A 13,268-nucleotide genomic window follows, 5' to 3' on the forward strand; every position below is an offset into this window, starting at 1 on the left:
TATAAAATTACAATAGTAAAATAAGTTCTTCACTTGCTTCTTTTCCTGTTCACTCAAGTACTTTGTTGACTATTGCAACTTTGTACAAAAGAAGAACGGCTGCTTTTTCTGTTGATCCTGAAATTCGGCTACCACATCTCAGTTTTCTCTGTCAACCCACGTGCCTCTGCTTGTAGGTACAACTACCACTTATCAACGGCTGATTAGCAGAACATCCGTTGAAGCTTTCATCCGTTGATGACTTCATCCGTTGAAGGATGTTATCCGTTGAAGCTTTCATCCGTTGATGCTCTCATCCGTTGAAGGATGTTATCCGTTGAAGCTTTAGAGACATCCGTTGAAGCTTAGCTTCTCATCCGTTGAAGGTCTTTTAAGTCATCCGTTGATACCACTTCATTTATACAAAATTACAAGGCATGAAATATTTACAATTGGCCTTCCTATCTGCATATCATCTAGTAGTCAACATGACTCATAGTTTCTCTCAACTTCTAAGAATTACAATTTTAAATACAGAGACTGAAATATGCTACAATACTAGACTTATTTCTAAGTAAAGCTACACCATCAACGGATAGCCAAAGTGGTCTTATCCGTTGAGGCTACAGACACTAAATTTCTACTTAAGTGTTTTGTTAAACATATCATCAAACTAATGCACATATATTCCTAACAGCAAGCTTGATGTATGCAATGGTCTACACTAGACCCGATCTTGCACAATCTGTCAGTATTGTCAGTAGGTTTATGGGTGATTCAGGCAAAGAGCATTGGCAAGCTGTGAAGAGGGTTTTCGTTACTTAAAAGGTACGTCTGATGTTGGTCTAATGTATGGAGGTGATACAGAGTGTTTGATGACAGGGTTTTTATACTCTAATTGTGCTGGAGATGTTGACAGTGGAAGAACTATGACTGGTTATACTTTCACTCCGTGTAGTTCAATTGTCAGTTGGAAAGCTACTCTACAACTTACGGTGACTTTTTCTACTACAGAATTTGAGTACATGGCATTGACAGAAGCCGCAAAAGAAGAAATCCGGTTGAAAGGTCTGGTCAGTGATTTGGATTTACATTATGATCAGGTTACAGTGTACTATGACAGTCTCAATGCAATCTGTTTAGCCAAGGATCAGGTCCATCATGAGGGGACTAAGCACATAGATGTAAGATATCATTCTTTGAGAAGTGAGAAGAGAATCGAGGTGAGAAAAGTGGGTAATACAGATAACCCAGCTGATATGATCACCAAGCCGGTTCCACATAGCAAGTTTCACAATTATTTGAACTTGCTAAATGGTCGGGGTTGTTGATTGTACTTTTAGGGTAATATCTGAGGCAGAAGAGTTTTTTCTGGTATATCTAGCATTATTATGGTGCATCTGGTACATCTATTTTTGTTAGAGGATTCAAGTCAAGGTGCAGATTTGTTAGAATATGACTTAAATCGGTGTATGCCCCGAACTTGGGACATAACCGCTTAGGGTTATCTGTTTTGGGCCTATGTTTCGGGGCTTTTTTGTAACCACCTAGAGAGTATTTTATGAACTCTCTATGGCATAATCTAAACGTATGTTGTAATCCGTATCCTCAAGATCAATAAAAGATTAATAAACTTTTCTCTTGCCTAGTTGTGTTCTTTTCTTTATGTTTAATATAATCTTTCTTATATCAGTTATAACACCAACAAATCAAACAATGTATATATTCATATGAACTGAGGCATTATGCTAAACTTAAGTTCTTTTATAACCTACCAAATTCTACCAAACAATGTATATATTCATATATTCATATGATCCCAAGCCTCATATAGAGATTCTCCAGTTTGCTGCGCAAACTGGGTAAGAGCATTCCTGATTGCTGCAGTCTTCTCCATCGGAAAAATTTTAGTGAGAAACTTTTGAGCAAGATCTTCCCAAGTTGTGATAGACCCTGCCGGTAGAGAGTGTAACCAGCACTTAGCTTTGTCACTCAAATAGAATGGGAAGAGTCGCAGCTTGATAGCATCTTCAGTCACACCATTGAACTTAAAAGTGTCGCAGATCTCGATGAAATCCATGATGTGCATGTTGGGGTCTTCAGTAGGAGAACCCCCAAACTGAACTGAGTTCTGTATCATCTAGATCATGCTGGACTTGATCTCAAAAGTGTTAGCCGCGATGGCTGGTCTAATGATGCTAGAATGAATGTCATTAATCTTAGGCTTAGAATAGTCCATCAAAGCCTTCGGATTTTCTGCTTGATCACCCATAGCTACTACAATTGGCTCTTCAACTTTCTCTTCTTCTTCTACCTTCTTTTCTTCCTCAAAAACTTCCCTACGAACTACCACAAGTTCTTCCTCGGCTTTATCCAGTGATCTCTTACGAGTACGTGAACGCATATGCATACACCCTCGCTAGATCACCTGAAATAAAATAAGGAAACAAATAAGTAACAATGTTTGAGTCAATGAACTTTAAAGACCACTGATGGAAAGCACATAAACTAGTAATTAACACTGCAGTCCCCGGCAGCGGCGCCAAAACTTTTTAGTCGCTAAACACGCGCTAATATTACATGCAAGTATATGAATTCGCAAGTAGTATAAGATATAAATCAAATTCGATCCCACAGAGACTGTATTGGTTAACTATCTAAATTACGCACCTAAGCAACAATGTATGGTTATTATTCAATGCTAAGACGATAACAAATTGAGAATGTCTATAACTAAGAATTATGCTAACTATTATAACTAAGAGAATAAAATAGACTGGCTCAATATATATAACAAATATGGGATTCTAACTTCATTAAGTACTTCATTCAATGGCCTTATTATTCTCAACCTTAGCATGCAATGGTGATGACACTAATCAGACAACACGAAACTGATAAACACCAACTTTCATTGCGCGAGTACCATTCCACTAGACATCCACAAAAGAGATAGAAGATGAATAGGCACCAATTATATTGAGACCCTATATGTCTATAGAATTTGACAACATAACGGTTTATGATAGGTCACACATACTGTAGAAGGGGGTTGAATACAGTGTTTATCACAATCAAATCGAATTAAAGAACACAAGTAACAGAAAACAAGCTTTATAAAACTCTGTTACAATATGGAACTGTCCTCTCTCAGTGATGAACAAATTATCACGAGAGCTGCTAGGGTTACAATAAATAATAACTTCGATTATGATAACACATATAGTGTAAACCCTATGTTTGTGTTTATATACCACACAGTTATAAGATAATCGCTAATTGATATTGAATATGATTCTGTATCCTAAAATATATCAATTAGATATCTTCTTTTCCAAGTCTTCTATTTTCCATAGAAGTCTTCTCCATGCATATCTCTTCTTTATTTAGTCTTGATCTTCTTTCCTTTCAATCAGTCTTTCCTTAACTGTTCGTCCTTCCATAATTAAGTTATGATATCCATCTTCTGATAATTATCTCCTGATAATTTAAGTACTAATATCATTAAGTTCTGACTTCCAATAAGTGCTGATTTCAATAAGTACTTATTTGTCCTGTATAGTAAGATCTTAAAACTAAACACAAATCATATTAGTCATGACATTATCAAATATATCTAACAATCTCCGCCAACTTTTAAATTAGCATAATATACAAGTTTAATAGATATTTGATGATGTCAAAAACATTAAGTACAAATGCATGAGAATTTGACTAAATAACTACAACTTACAGTCCTTGTAGCTTTACCATTTTTAACTTCTGATAACAGCTTCAGTCTGTATACACATCAGAATTTAATCAGTTATAGATCCTTGACTTGGCTTTAATTATTGATCTCTTTGATATCAGGAGTTGTTCTGAGATAGTTCTTTAACAAACATCTCTTAGCATATTCAAGTTCATTAACCATCCTCCTTTTAACATTCTTCAATTCAACTGTATTTTCACCAATTTGAAAGATAGCAGCCCTGAGATCATTTATTCTAGCTTTCCTTATGTCCTAATCTAGTCTGATCAAATATGCCTTGTCAGACTCAAGATTGAATTCCACAGCTTTATAACCCAAAAAGGTAGTTATAATCTTAGCAGAGTTAGGCTTCATCTCGACAATATCACCCTTGTGATCTCTGTACTTGGGACAGTATGTGCTGTCAGAATTTACAGAATAAAGCTTCTTCTGTCTCTGAATTTGAGTCTTCAAATAATTTACAGCACCATCTGTTAATCTGTTCTTCACTTGAAATAAGAATAGAACATGTTCTAGTACCTCATAATACTTCAATGGTATAGCATTCTGCCTAATATAGTATACCCTTCCATCTATCATAAAATATAACAAGATGTGTTCTTTCAAGAAGGTATGGTAAACCATCTGTATAGATTCAAGCTGATTCAATCTTTCAGGAGTTGCTCCAACACCTGGTTCACTTAAAAAAGTTGGTTCATTAGTTGTGTTCTGTATTCTTCTTTCATCAGCACTTCCCAATCCAGATTTATCTCTTGCTTCTTTTCCTGTAACCACTCTTGCTTCAAAACCACTTGTTGCAGTCTTCAAAGGTTGAGTCTGTTTAGCTTTGGTAAATCCTGGTAGGAGTAACTTTGAAGGTTTAACATGAGCAATGTCAGAGGTTTACTTTTCCTTATCTTCTGATATTAAGCCAACTTGAGCTATGTTAGAGGTTGCTTGCTTCATTGTCATATCAGAACTTACTATATCTTGACCCTGAACAACTTGAGTCATGTCAGAGGTTATTTGAGAAATCTTCCTTTGTATCAGAGTAAGACTAGCATCTTCATCAGATATTTCTTCATCCATAAATGGCACATAAACCTTTATAGGTTCATCAACTTTTTCCTTGCACTTGGACCTTGGATCTATCTCCATTTGTGATTTGGCCTTGGTTGCCTCAGGATTTGTCCTTTCTTTTATCACAATGCCTTTAGCCTTAGTAAGTTTCTTTTCACCAATAAAAGCTTTAGATTTGGAATTGACTTTTTCTAACTTAAGTCTAGCTTCTTCTTCCTTTAGACTCTCAAAGTCCATTCCTGGATTTTCTTTCAGAAATAACTGTCTTGAAATTTCCTCATCAAGTTCCAGATGTTCATCAGAACTTATCCTTTTACCAGTATCAGAACTTATTCTTCTCCCAATATCAGAACTTGTTCTTTGACTTGTAGTTCCAGCTTTGCTCGATGAAAAGCCTTTACCTTGACCATGACCTCCACCCATTCCAGAGTTTCCCTGGTCATCTTTTTCATCATCCTTTCCCTTCAGTGTCTTAACAGTTTTGCATTTGGACTTAATTACTTTCTCCCCTTTTTGGCATCAGCAGGTAAAAGAAGAGAGAGAAGCAATTCCACTGAGGATTGGATCTCATTGAGTTGATTTTGATGAGAAGCTTGATTCTTCAAAATTTCATCAATCTGATATTGTTGCTTCTCTTGGGTTTTCTCAATGTACTCAATTCTGTCAAAAGTAGGTTTGAAAAACCTTTTCTTGTCCAGCTTGGCAACCTTATCTTGCTGATTGATAGATTCTTGAATTTTGTCCACCTTGTCCTGAGTTACAGATTGTTGACCTTGAAGGTGTCTTGTACTGAGTGCAGTAACTCTTAGCTGTGTCTTGAAATCATCATTGACTAGCATCTCATCAGCTTTTGCCAAGTGCTCAGCAAGTATAGTTGAAGAAGGAACAAAAGTAACTTTGTTCCATTCCTTAGTCCACTCCCTTCCTCTAGGAGTTTCACTCCAAGGTACTGGTGCATCTCCTCTAACAAACTTTTTAACAAGATCAGCTTTTGAAGGAGCTTGTGGAGGTGCATGTCCTGATGGACCAGATGCATCAGCATCTACATTGACAGTAGCTTCACCAGTAAGTTCAATATTAGCAGCATCAGAACTTATAGAGTCAGCATTATCACCATCCTCTGATAAACGAATAGTATGAGAGGCTATTGAGACTTCAACATCATCCTCTAAGTGTTGATCTCCAACTAAGTTCTGATCAACAACCAAACCTTAATGCCCACCTAATTTCTGATTTTCATCATCTAGATTCAGAATTGGTGTAGAAGGAATATCTTCATTAAAATCAGCATCTAGAATTGGTGTTGTTGGTGGAGTGATTTGAGTTGGTGGATCTTCTAGATACAAAACCTGAGGTACTTCCAAGTTATGAATGTTAATTTCATCACTTGGCCCCTGGTTATCAACATGTACTGGAGATACTGGAGGTGTGGGAATATGAGTTGTTTCTGGCTCATTAAGTGGAGAGTGATGAGTTCCATGAAGGTCTGGATCAGCACTTGGAGAATTGTGAGCTTCAACAGGGTCTTGTGAGATCAGAGATTCCTGACCCCCTTCCTTAGCTGCTGCTTCCATTCCTTTACCAGAATCTGCAGGCCTTTTTACTAATGTTTTAAATCTTTTAGCTTTTGAGGAGACTGTAGGAGCTGCATCATCAGAATTAATTGTTCTAGGCCTTTTGAGAGACTTAGAACTCCCAGTCTCTGTATCTTTCTGAGAAGAGACTTTCTCAGCTGCAGAAACAACAGGTTCTGTAGGTTAAACCTGTGCCTCATCATCTGATTCATCTCTCAAGATGATCCTCCTTCTTTTCTGATGTGAAACTTTCTTAGATCTTGATGTTGTTGCTCTAGCAGAAGAAGGCTGCACTGGATGTGCTGAAGGTTGAGATGACTGTGATGGTTTGAAATATGTCCTGATGGAGGGTTGAGCAGGTTGAGGTTGAGAAGTTTGAGGTGTTTGTGTAGATGTGGTATGTTCTGATGGGTGTTGTGGTGGCTGGGATGTGTTGGTGGGTTGAACATCAGGGAAAACAGATATGTAGGTTTAAGGATCAGCATTTACCAGTATCTGTTTTACTAAACGAGGTATCTGTAATGGTCTAACAACTTGTTTCTTTATGTCAGCATTTGGCAAGTCATTAAAAGCCCTTTTTACAAGCTTAAAGGGTGGAATTAAATCAGTGGTAGGTTGAGGCTCATCAGCACAACAAAAAGAATATATAAGCTGACAGAATCTAGCAAAATATACTACATTCCTATCCTCTGTCATCCTATCCCATATGAAACCTAATACAGCACTTGCAAAATCAAAGTGAGTTTGATGAATAAGAGCATACCTGATTTGTTGACTCATGATTGGAATGGCATCAAAGTTGGAGCACTTATTGGCGAATGCCTTAGTGATACAATCGAAGAAAAAGCTCCATTCCTTCCTGATATTTCCTCTTTTCAATTGTCCAAGCTTTCCCAAACTGCTCTCATAGCCCAAACTGGCCATGAGCTGCTGAAGAACAGGGTCCTCCACTATTGAGAATATACAGACTTCTGGTAAGTGAAGAGCTTTACGAACGGCTCCAGGAGTGACCACATGTTTAACATCATTGACTTCAAATACGATGCTTGGAGTACCAGTAGAACCACCATCATCAAAAATCCCAGTTCGCCAAAACGTCAGTACTTGTTGGCTTGAAATGGCTTGAGATTGGGTCAAAGCATACCCAATCTCACTATTTGCTAAGAAATCTTGCACAAAGTGCAAATCTGATGGAGCTTCAGCCTTGTTCAAGATTGCAGCATAGTTGTTTGGTACAAACTTGGCTCCATCAACAATTAAATCCTTGGGTGCCATGAGAAATAAGTGAGAAATAAAATTGCCTGTAAGGTGTTTGATAAAATGTCTGTAAAGAAACCGTCAGAAAATGTGAGAGAGAATAAGAAAAGAGAAAGAGTAGAATAAGAATGAAAATAAAAGATTTAAAAGTCTTTTATCTCTTTTACTTAGACACCCCACGTGACAGCAGTTAATAAGTAGTGGAACAGACCTTTACACATGTCAGATATACAGTAGTTAAGGCAAAAGTTAATGGGCACGGTAAATAAGCAATTATTACTTATCACATACAGTTTTTCAAGGAGAAAAACCATCCCACTAACCAAGTAATCCCATTAAATAAATGAATATTACTGTTTTATCTCTCATAAACCAATATTCTGAAAAATATGACCGTTGAGGTAATGACCAAAAAAATAAACCAAGTAAAGAAATACTGCCACGTCAGCATCAGAACTTGATTATTATCAGAATGTAAAAGGTCATCAGAACTTGATTATTATCAGAATTTAACAGGTCATCAGAATTTGATTATTATCATAATTTAAAAGGTCATCAGAATATAAAACGACTCAGAGACAAAATCTTGCAATAAAGTAAAATTTCATTAATATATCAAATGAATATATTTCATGAAACTTAAATTACATGCATAAAATTACAAGATTGCCCTAGTCTAAAATCTGAGCCATAGCAGTAAAACCAACCAAACTGAGTCATTGTTTGAGAGAAGAAAGAATTGATTTTTACTGAAGGATTATTGGTCAGTTATATAGACAAGGAAGACCAAGGGATGCATGGAATGTAAAACGAAAAGAAGTAAAGCCTCGTCTCCCTAGACCGATGAGTAATAATGACAGCCATTGGAAGCTTAAAACAGGAGTTAATGAGCACACGAAACAAGTAAAAATTACTATGCATTTACGAGTATCACTAACCCAAATTATGTTGACTGTTTATATCTCACTCAAACATATTCTGATTTTAAATATGACTGTTTCAGATTTAACCACAAATAAGTCAAGTAAAGAATCAGGATTTAATATCAGAACTTAGACTTATATCATAACTTAACAGTCATCAGAACATGGCTCCTTACCTCGAAAAGTGAATGTCTATTTCTGTAATTCTTCACACAAATACTGATTTCGTTTTTTCAGAACTTAATCATCAGAATTTCCATCATAACTTGTCCTCAGAATTTATGCAACTGACACTTAACCTGTTAATCTAAAATAACATTTATCACCACGATAATTTTCATCATTCATATGGAGTGTATGTGTGTGCAGTAAGCTAAATATCAGATAAAGATTAAAGTCTGGTTCACTTCAGTACATCTTAGAAATAAGGCATAACTAAGAACTTTGCTCAAAATCTGTCATTATTCTGAAGTCTACTATAGAATGAGTTCATGTATGAGTCCACCTCAACTATTTTGTGCTCATTTTATGCATCTTTTGAAATTCCATCAGTGGTTTATCAGTGTAAGTGAGTCACGACTGCTTATCAGAATTTATGCTATTATCAGAGTATTTCTCCAGTAATCATAGAGTGTGAAAAGTCACCAAGAAAATATTTATTTTGCTTTTCTAATGCATATAACTTAATACCAGCAATGCACTTGGGTCTTCCCTTCCACATTTTTTATCTAGATCTCAAAGGAGTACCTGATTTTTATTTCTTTTCTTTTCTTTTCCTTTTGATAAGTGAGGCTTATCAGCACTTTGTACATCCATCAGATTTGCTAACATCAGAACTTAACAGATAAGAAGCACTATTCTAGTTTTTAACTTAGTAATAAGATACACAAAGTAAACTTAACTAAGCTCAATATCAGAATTTGCTTGTGTTAAAAGTTTCCACATAAACAATTACTTCAAACATGGGATTTTTAGTATATTAAAGACTATTAGTTCAGCATCTAGCACAATTATCCTCATTGGATTGAATAGTCACAGAGACATGCATATCACTATCAGAGTTTAGAGATTCATATCAGACAACAATCAGCACTTAAGCAAATTTCAATATAAGCACAGAATACACAAAGATAGTAATATTTGTAAATACTGATCATAAAATCTGATGTATCAGAACATAAACTAAGCAGATTTAGAGAAAGAACCTGAAACCATTCCAAGTTCATTTATCAATCTTATAAAAGTACCTTCACACAGTGGTTTTGTGAAGATATCTGCTAGTTGTTGGTCTGTTGGAACAAAATGCAATTCCACTGTATCTTCATCCACATGTTCCCTTATGAAGTGGTACCTAATGCTGATGTGCTTTGTCATTGAGTGTTGAACTGGATTACCCGTCATAGCAATAGCACTTTGATTATCACAGTAAATAGGAATTTTAGAAAATTCTAACCCATAATCCAGTAACTGATTCTTCATTCAAAGAATCTGTGCACAACAACTTCCTGCAGTAATGTATTCTGCTTCTGCAGTTGATATGGAAATTGACTTATGTTTCTTGCTAAACCAAGAAACTAATCTGCCTCCAAGAAATTGGCAGCTTTCACTTGTGCTTTTCCTGTCAATTTTGCATCCTGCAAAATCTGCATCTGAGTAACCTATTAGCTTAAAGTCTGATTCTCTAGGATACCACAATCCCAGATCAGTTGTACCCTTAAGGTACTTGAAAATTCTTTTCACAACTGTTAAGTGAGGTTCTCTTGGATCTGCTTGAAATCTTGCACAAAGACAGGTAGCATACATGATATCAGGTCTACTTGCAGTTAGATAGAGTAATGAGCCAATTATACCTCTGTAATCAGTAATATCTACTGATGTACCAGTATCCTTATCCAATTTTGTTGCAGTGGCCATGGGAGTGGATGCACTTGAACAATCTTGCATTCCAAATTTCTTCAGCAAATTTCTGGTGTACTTGGATTGACAAATAAAAGTGTCTTCTTCATTCTGCTTGACTTGAAGGCCCAGAAAATAGCTAAGTTCCCCCATCATACTCATTTGATATCTTGACTGCATCAGCTTGGCAAACTTTTTACAAAGTCTGTCATTTGTAGAACCAAAAATGATATCATCAACATATATCTGCACCAAAAGTAAGTCCTTTCCATGGTTGAGATAAAACAATGTTTTATCGATAGTCCCTCTATTAAATACACTTTCCAGAAGAAACTGAGCTAGTGTCTCATACCATGCTCTCGGAGCTTGCTTAAGGCCATAAAGTGCTTTGTCAAGTCTGTAGACATGATTAGGAAATTTTGAATCTACAAAACCTGGAGGTTGTTCAATATATACTTCCTCTTCCAATTCTCCATTGAGAAAAGCACTTTTCACATCCATTTGAAAGACTGTAAACTTTTTGTGAGCAGCATAAGCCAAAAATATCCTTATGGCTTCCAATCTAGCAACTGGTGCAAATGTTTCATCATAATCAATTCCCTCCTGTTGAGAATATCCTTTTGCAACCAGCCTTCCTTTATACCTTATAATTATGCCATCACTATCAGTTTTGTTTCTGAACACCCACTTTGTACCAACAACAGATCTGTTCTTTGGTCTTGGCACTAGGGTCCAGACTTTGTTTCTTTCAAATTCATTTAACTCTTCCTGCATTGTTTGCACCCAATCAGCATCTTGAAGAGCTTCTTCCACTTTCTTTGGTTCAGTCTGAGAGAGAAAAGAGTGATAAAGACATTCATTTAATGTAACTATTCTAGTTCTGACACCTGCATCAAGATTTTCAATAATTAAGTTAGGTGTATGTGCTTTAGTCCACTTCCTTGCAGAAAGAAGATTTTATCTAGAACTGGATGCTCCCCCATGATCCATGTTGTCTTCAACAACATTTTCTGATTCTCCCCCTGAAATTATGCTATCTGAGTTGAATCCTTCAGAATTTGAGTTTCCAGAAATATCAGTACTTGAGTTTCCAGAATTATCAGAACTTGGCCCATCAGAACTTGATGAATCAGAACTTGAAGAGCCTGTTGTAGGTTCTGATGCTTCTTGAAATGTGGTTGTATCTTCAGTATGCTCCCCCTGCACAGGTACATCTTCCTTTGGCATAGTCAATAGTTTCAATAACATCAGAGTTTAATTCATCAGAATTTGCAGTATCAGGATTTAGACTGTCAGGATTTACAGTATCAGAATTTAAAACTTCATTCTCAAATCTCAGCTGATCATGATCATTTAAATCTTCAAGTCCTGTAATAGTCTTATCATCAAAAGAGACATTGATAGATTTCATGACAACCCTTGTTCTTAAATTGTAGACTCTGAATGCTTTTGTGGAAAGCGGATATCCAACAAAAATTCCTTCATCAGCTTTTAGATCAAATTTGGATAGTTGTTCAGGATGAGTCTTAAGAATAAAACACTTGCATCCAAATACATGAAAATACTTCAGATTTGGCTTCTTTTTCTTCGCCATCTCATATGGTGTTTTGCCATGCTTGTTAATGAGTGTTGCATTCTGAGTAAAACAAGCAGTCTGCACAGCTTCAGCCTAAAAGTAGGTTGGCAACTTTGCTTCATCAAGCATAGTTCGTGCAGCTTCAATAAGAGTTATATTCCTTCTTTCAACAACTCCATTTTGTTGTGGAGTTCCAGGAGAAGAAAATTCCTGCTTTATTCCATGGTCTTTGCAGAACTCTTCCATGATCAAATTCTTGAACTCAGTGTCATTATCACTTCTTATGATCTTCACAGAATCTTTGACCAATTTATCCAGTTGCTTGACATGATCAATCAAAATAGATGCAGTTTCACTTTTTGTGTGCAAGAAATACACCCATGTGTATCTGGTAAACTCATCCATTATGACCATAGCATATTTCTTCTTTGCAATAGACATGACATTCACTGGACCAAATAGATCAACATGTAGTAGGTGATAAGGCTCAAGAATTGATGATTCAGTCTTGCTCTTGAAAGAAGATTTTCTTTAATTTGCCTTCTGACATGAATCACAAAGGCCATCAAGAGCAAATACTGATTTTGGCAAACCTCTCACAAGATCTTTCTTGATTAGTTCATTTATATTGTTGAAATTTAAAGGAGAGAGTTTCTTGTGCCAATTCCAGCTTTCTTCAATTGATGCTCTACTTAACAGACAGATTGCAGAACCATCAGTACTTGTTGAAAGCTTGGCTTCATAAATGTTACCATGCCTGTATCCTTTCAGAACAACTTTGTCTGTAGATTTGCTTACAACTTCACAGTGTTCTTCAAAGAAATCCACATGATAACCTCTATCACAGATTTGACTAACACTGAGCAGATTATATTTAAGTCCTGAGACCAGAGCTACTTTTTCAATGATGACATTCCCCAGATTGATATTGCCATATCCCAAAGTTCTTCCCATGTTGTCATCTCCATAAGAAACACTTGGGCCAGCTTTCTCCATAAAGTCTGATAGCAGGGCTTTATTTCCAGTCATATGTCCTGAACATCCACTGTCCAGAACTAGGATGTTTTTCATGTTGTCCTGCAATCACAAAGACCACTAATGATTAGTTTCAAGGACCCAGACTTGCTTGGATCCTTTGGCCTTATTAAGTTTGTTAACATTTGCAGCAGATTTAGCATCAGAGTTTATGTTAACATTTTTCTTATCAGCATTTACACTATCAGACTTTGTATCAGAACTTACATTAGAAGGAA

Source organism: Apium graveolens, chromosome 2 (assembly GCF_009905375.1).
Source record: "Apium graveolens cultivar Ventura chromosome 2, ASM990537v1, whole genome shotgun sequence".
NCBI lineage: Eukaryota > Viridiplantae > Streptophyta > Magnoliopsida > Apiales > Apiaceae > Apium > Apium graveolens.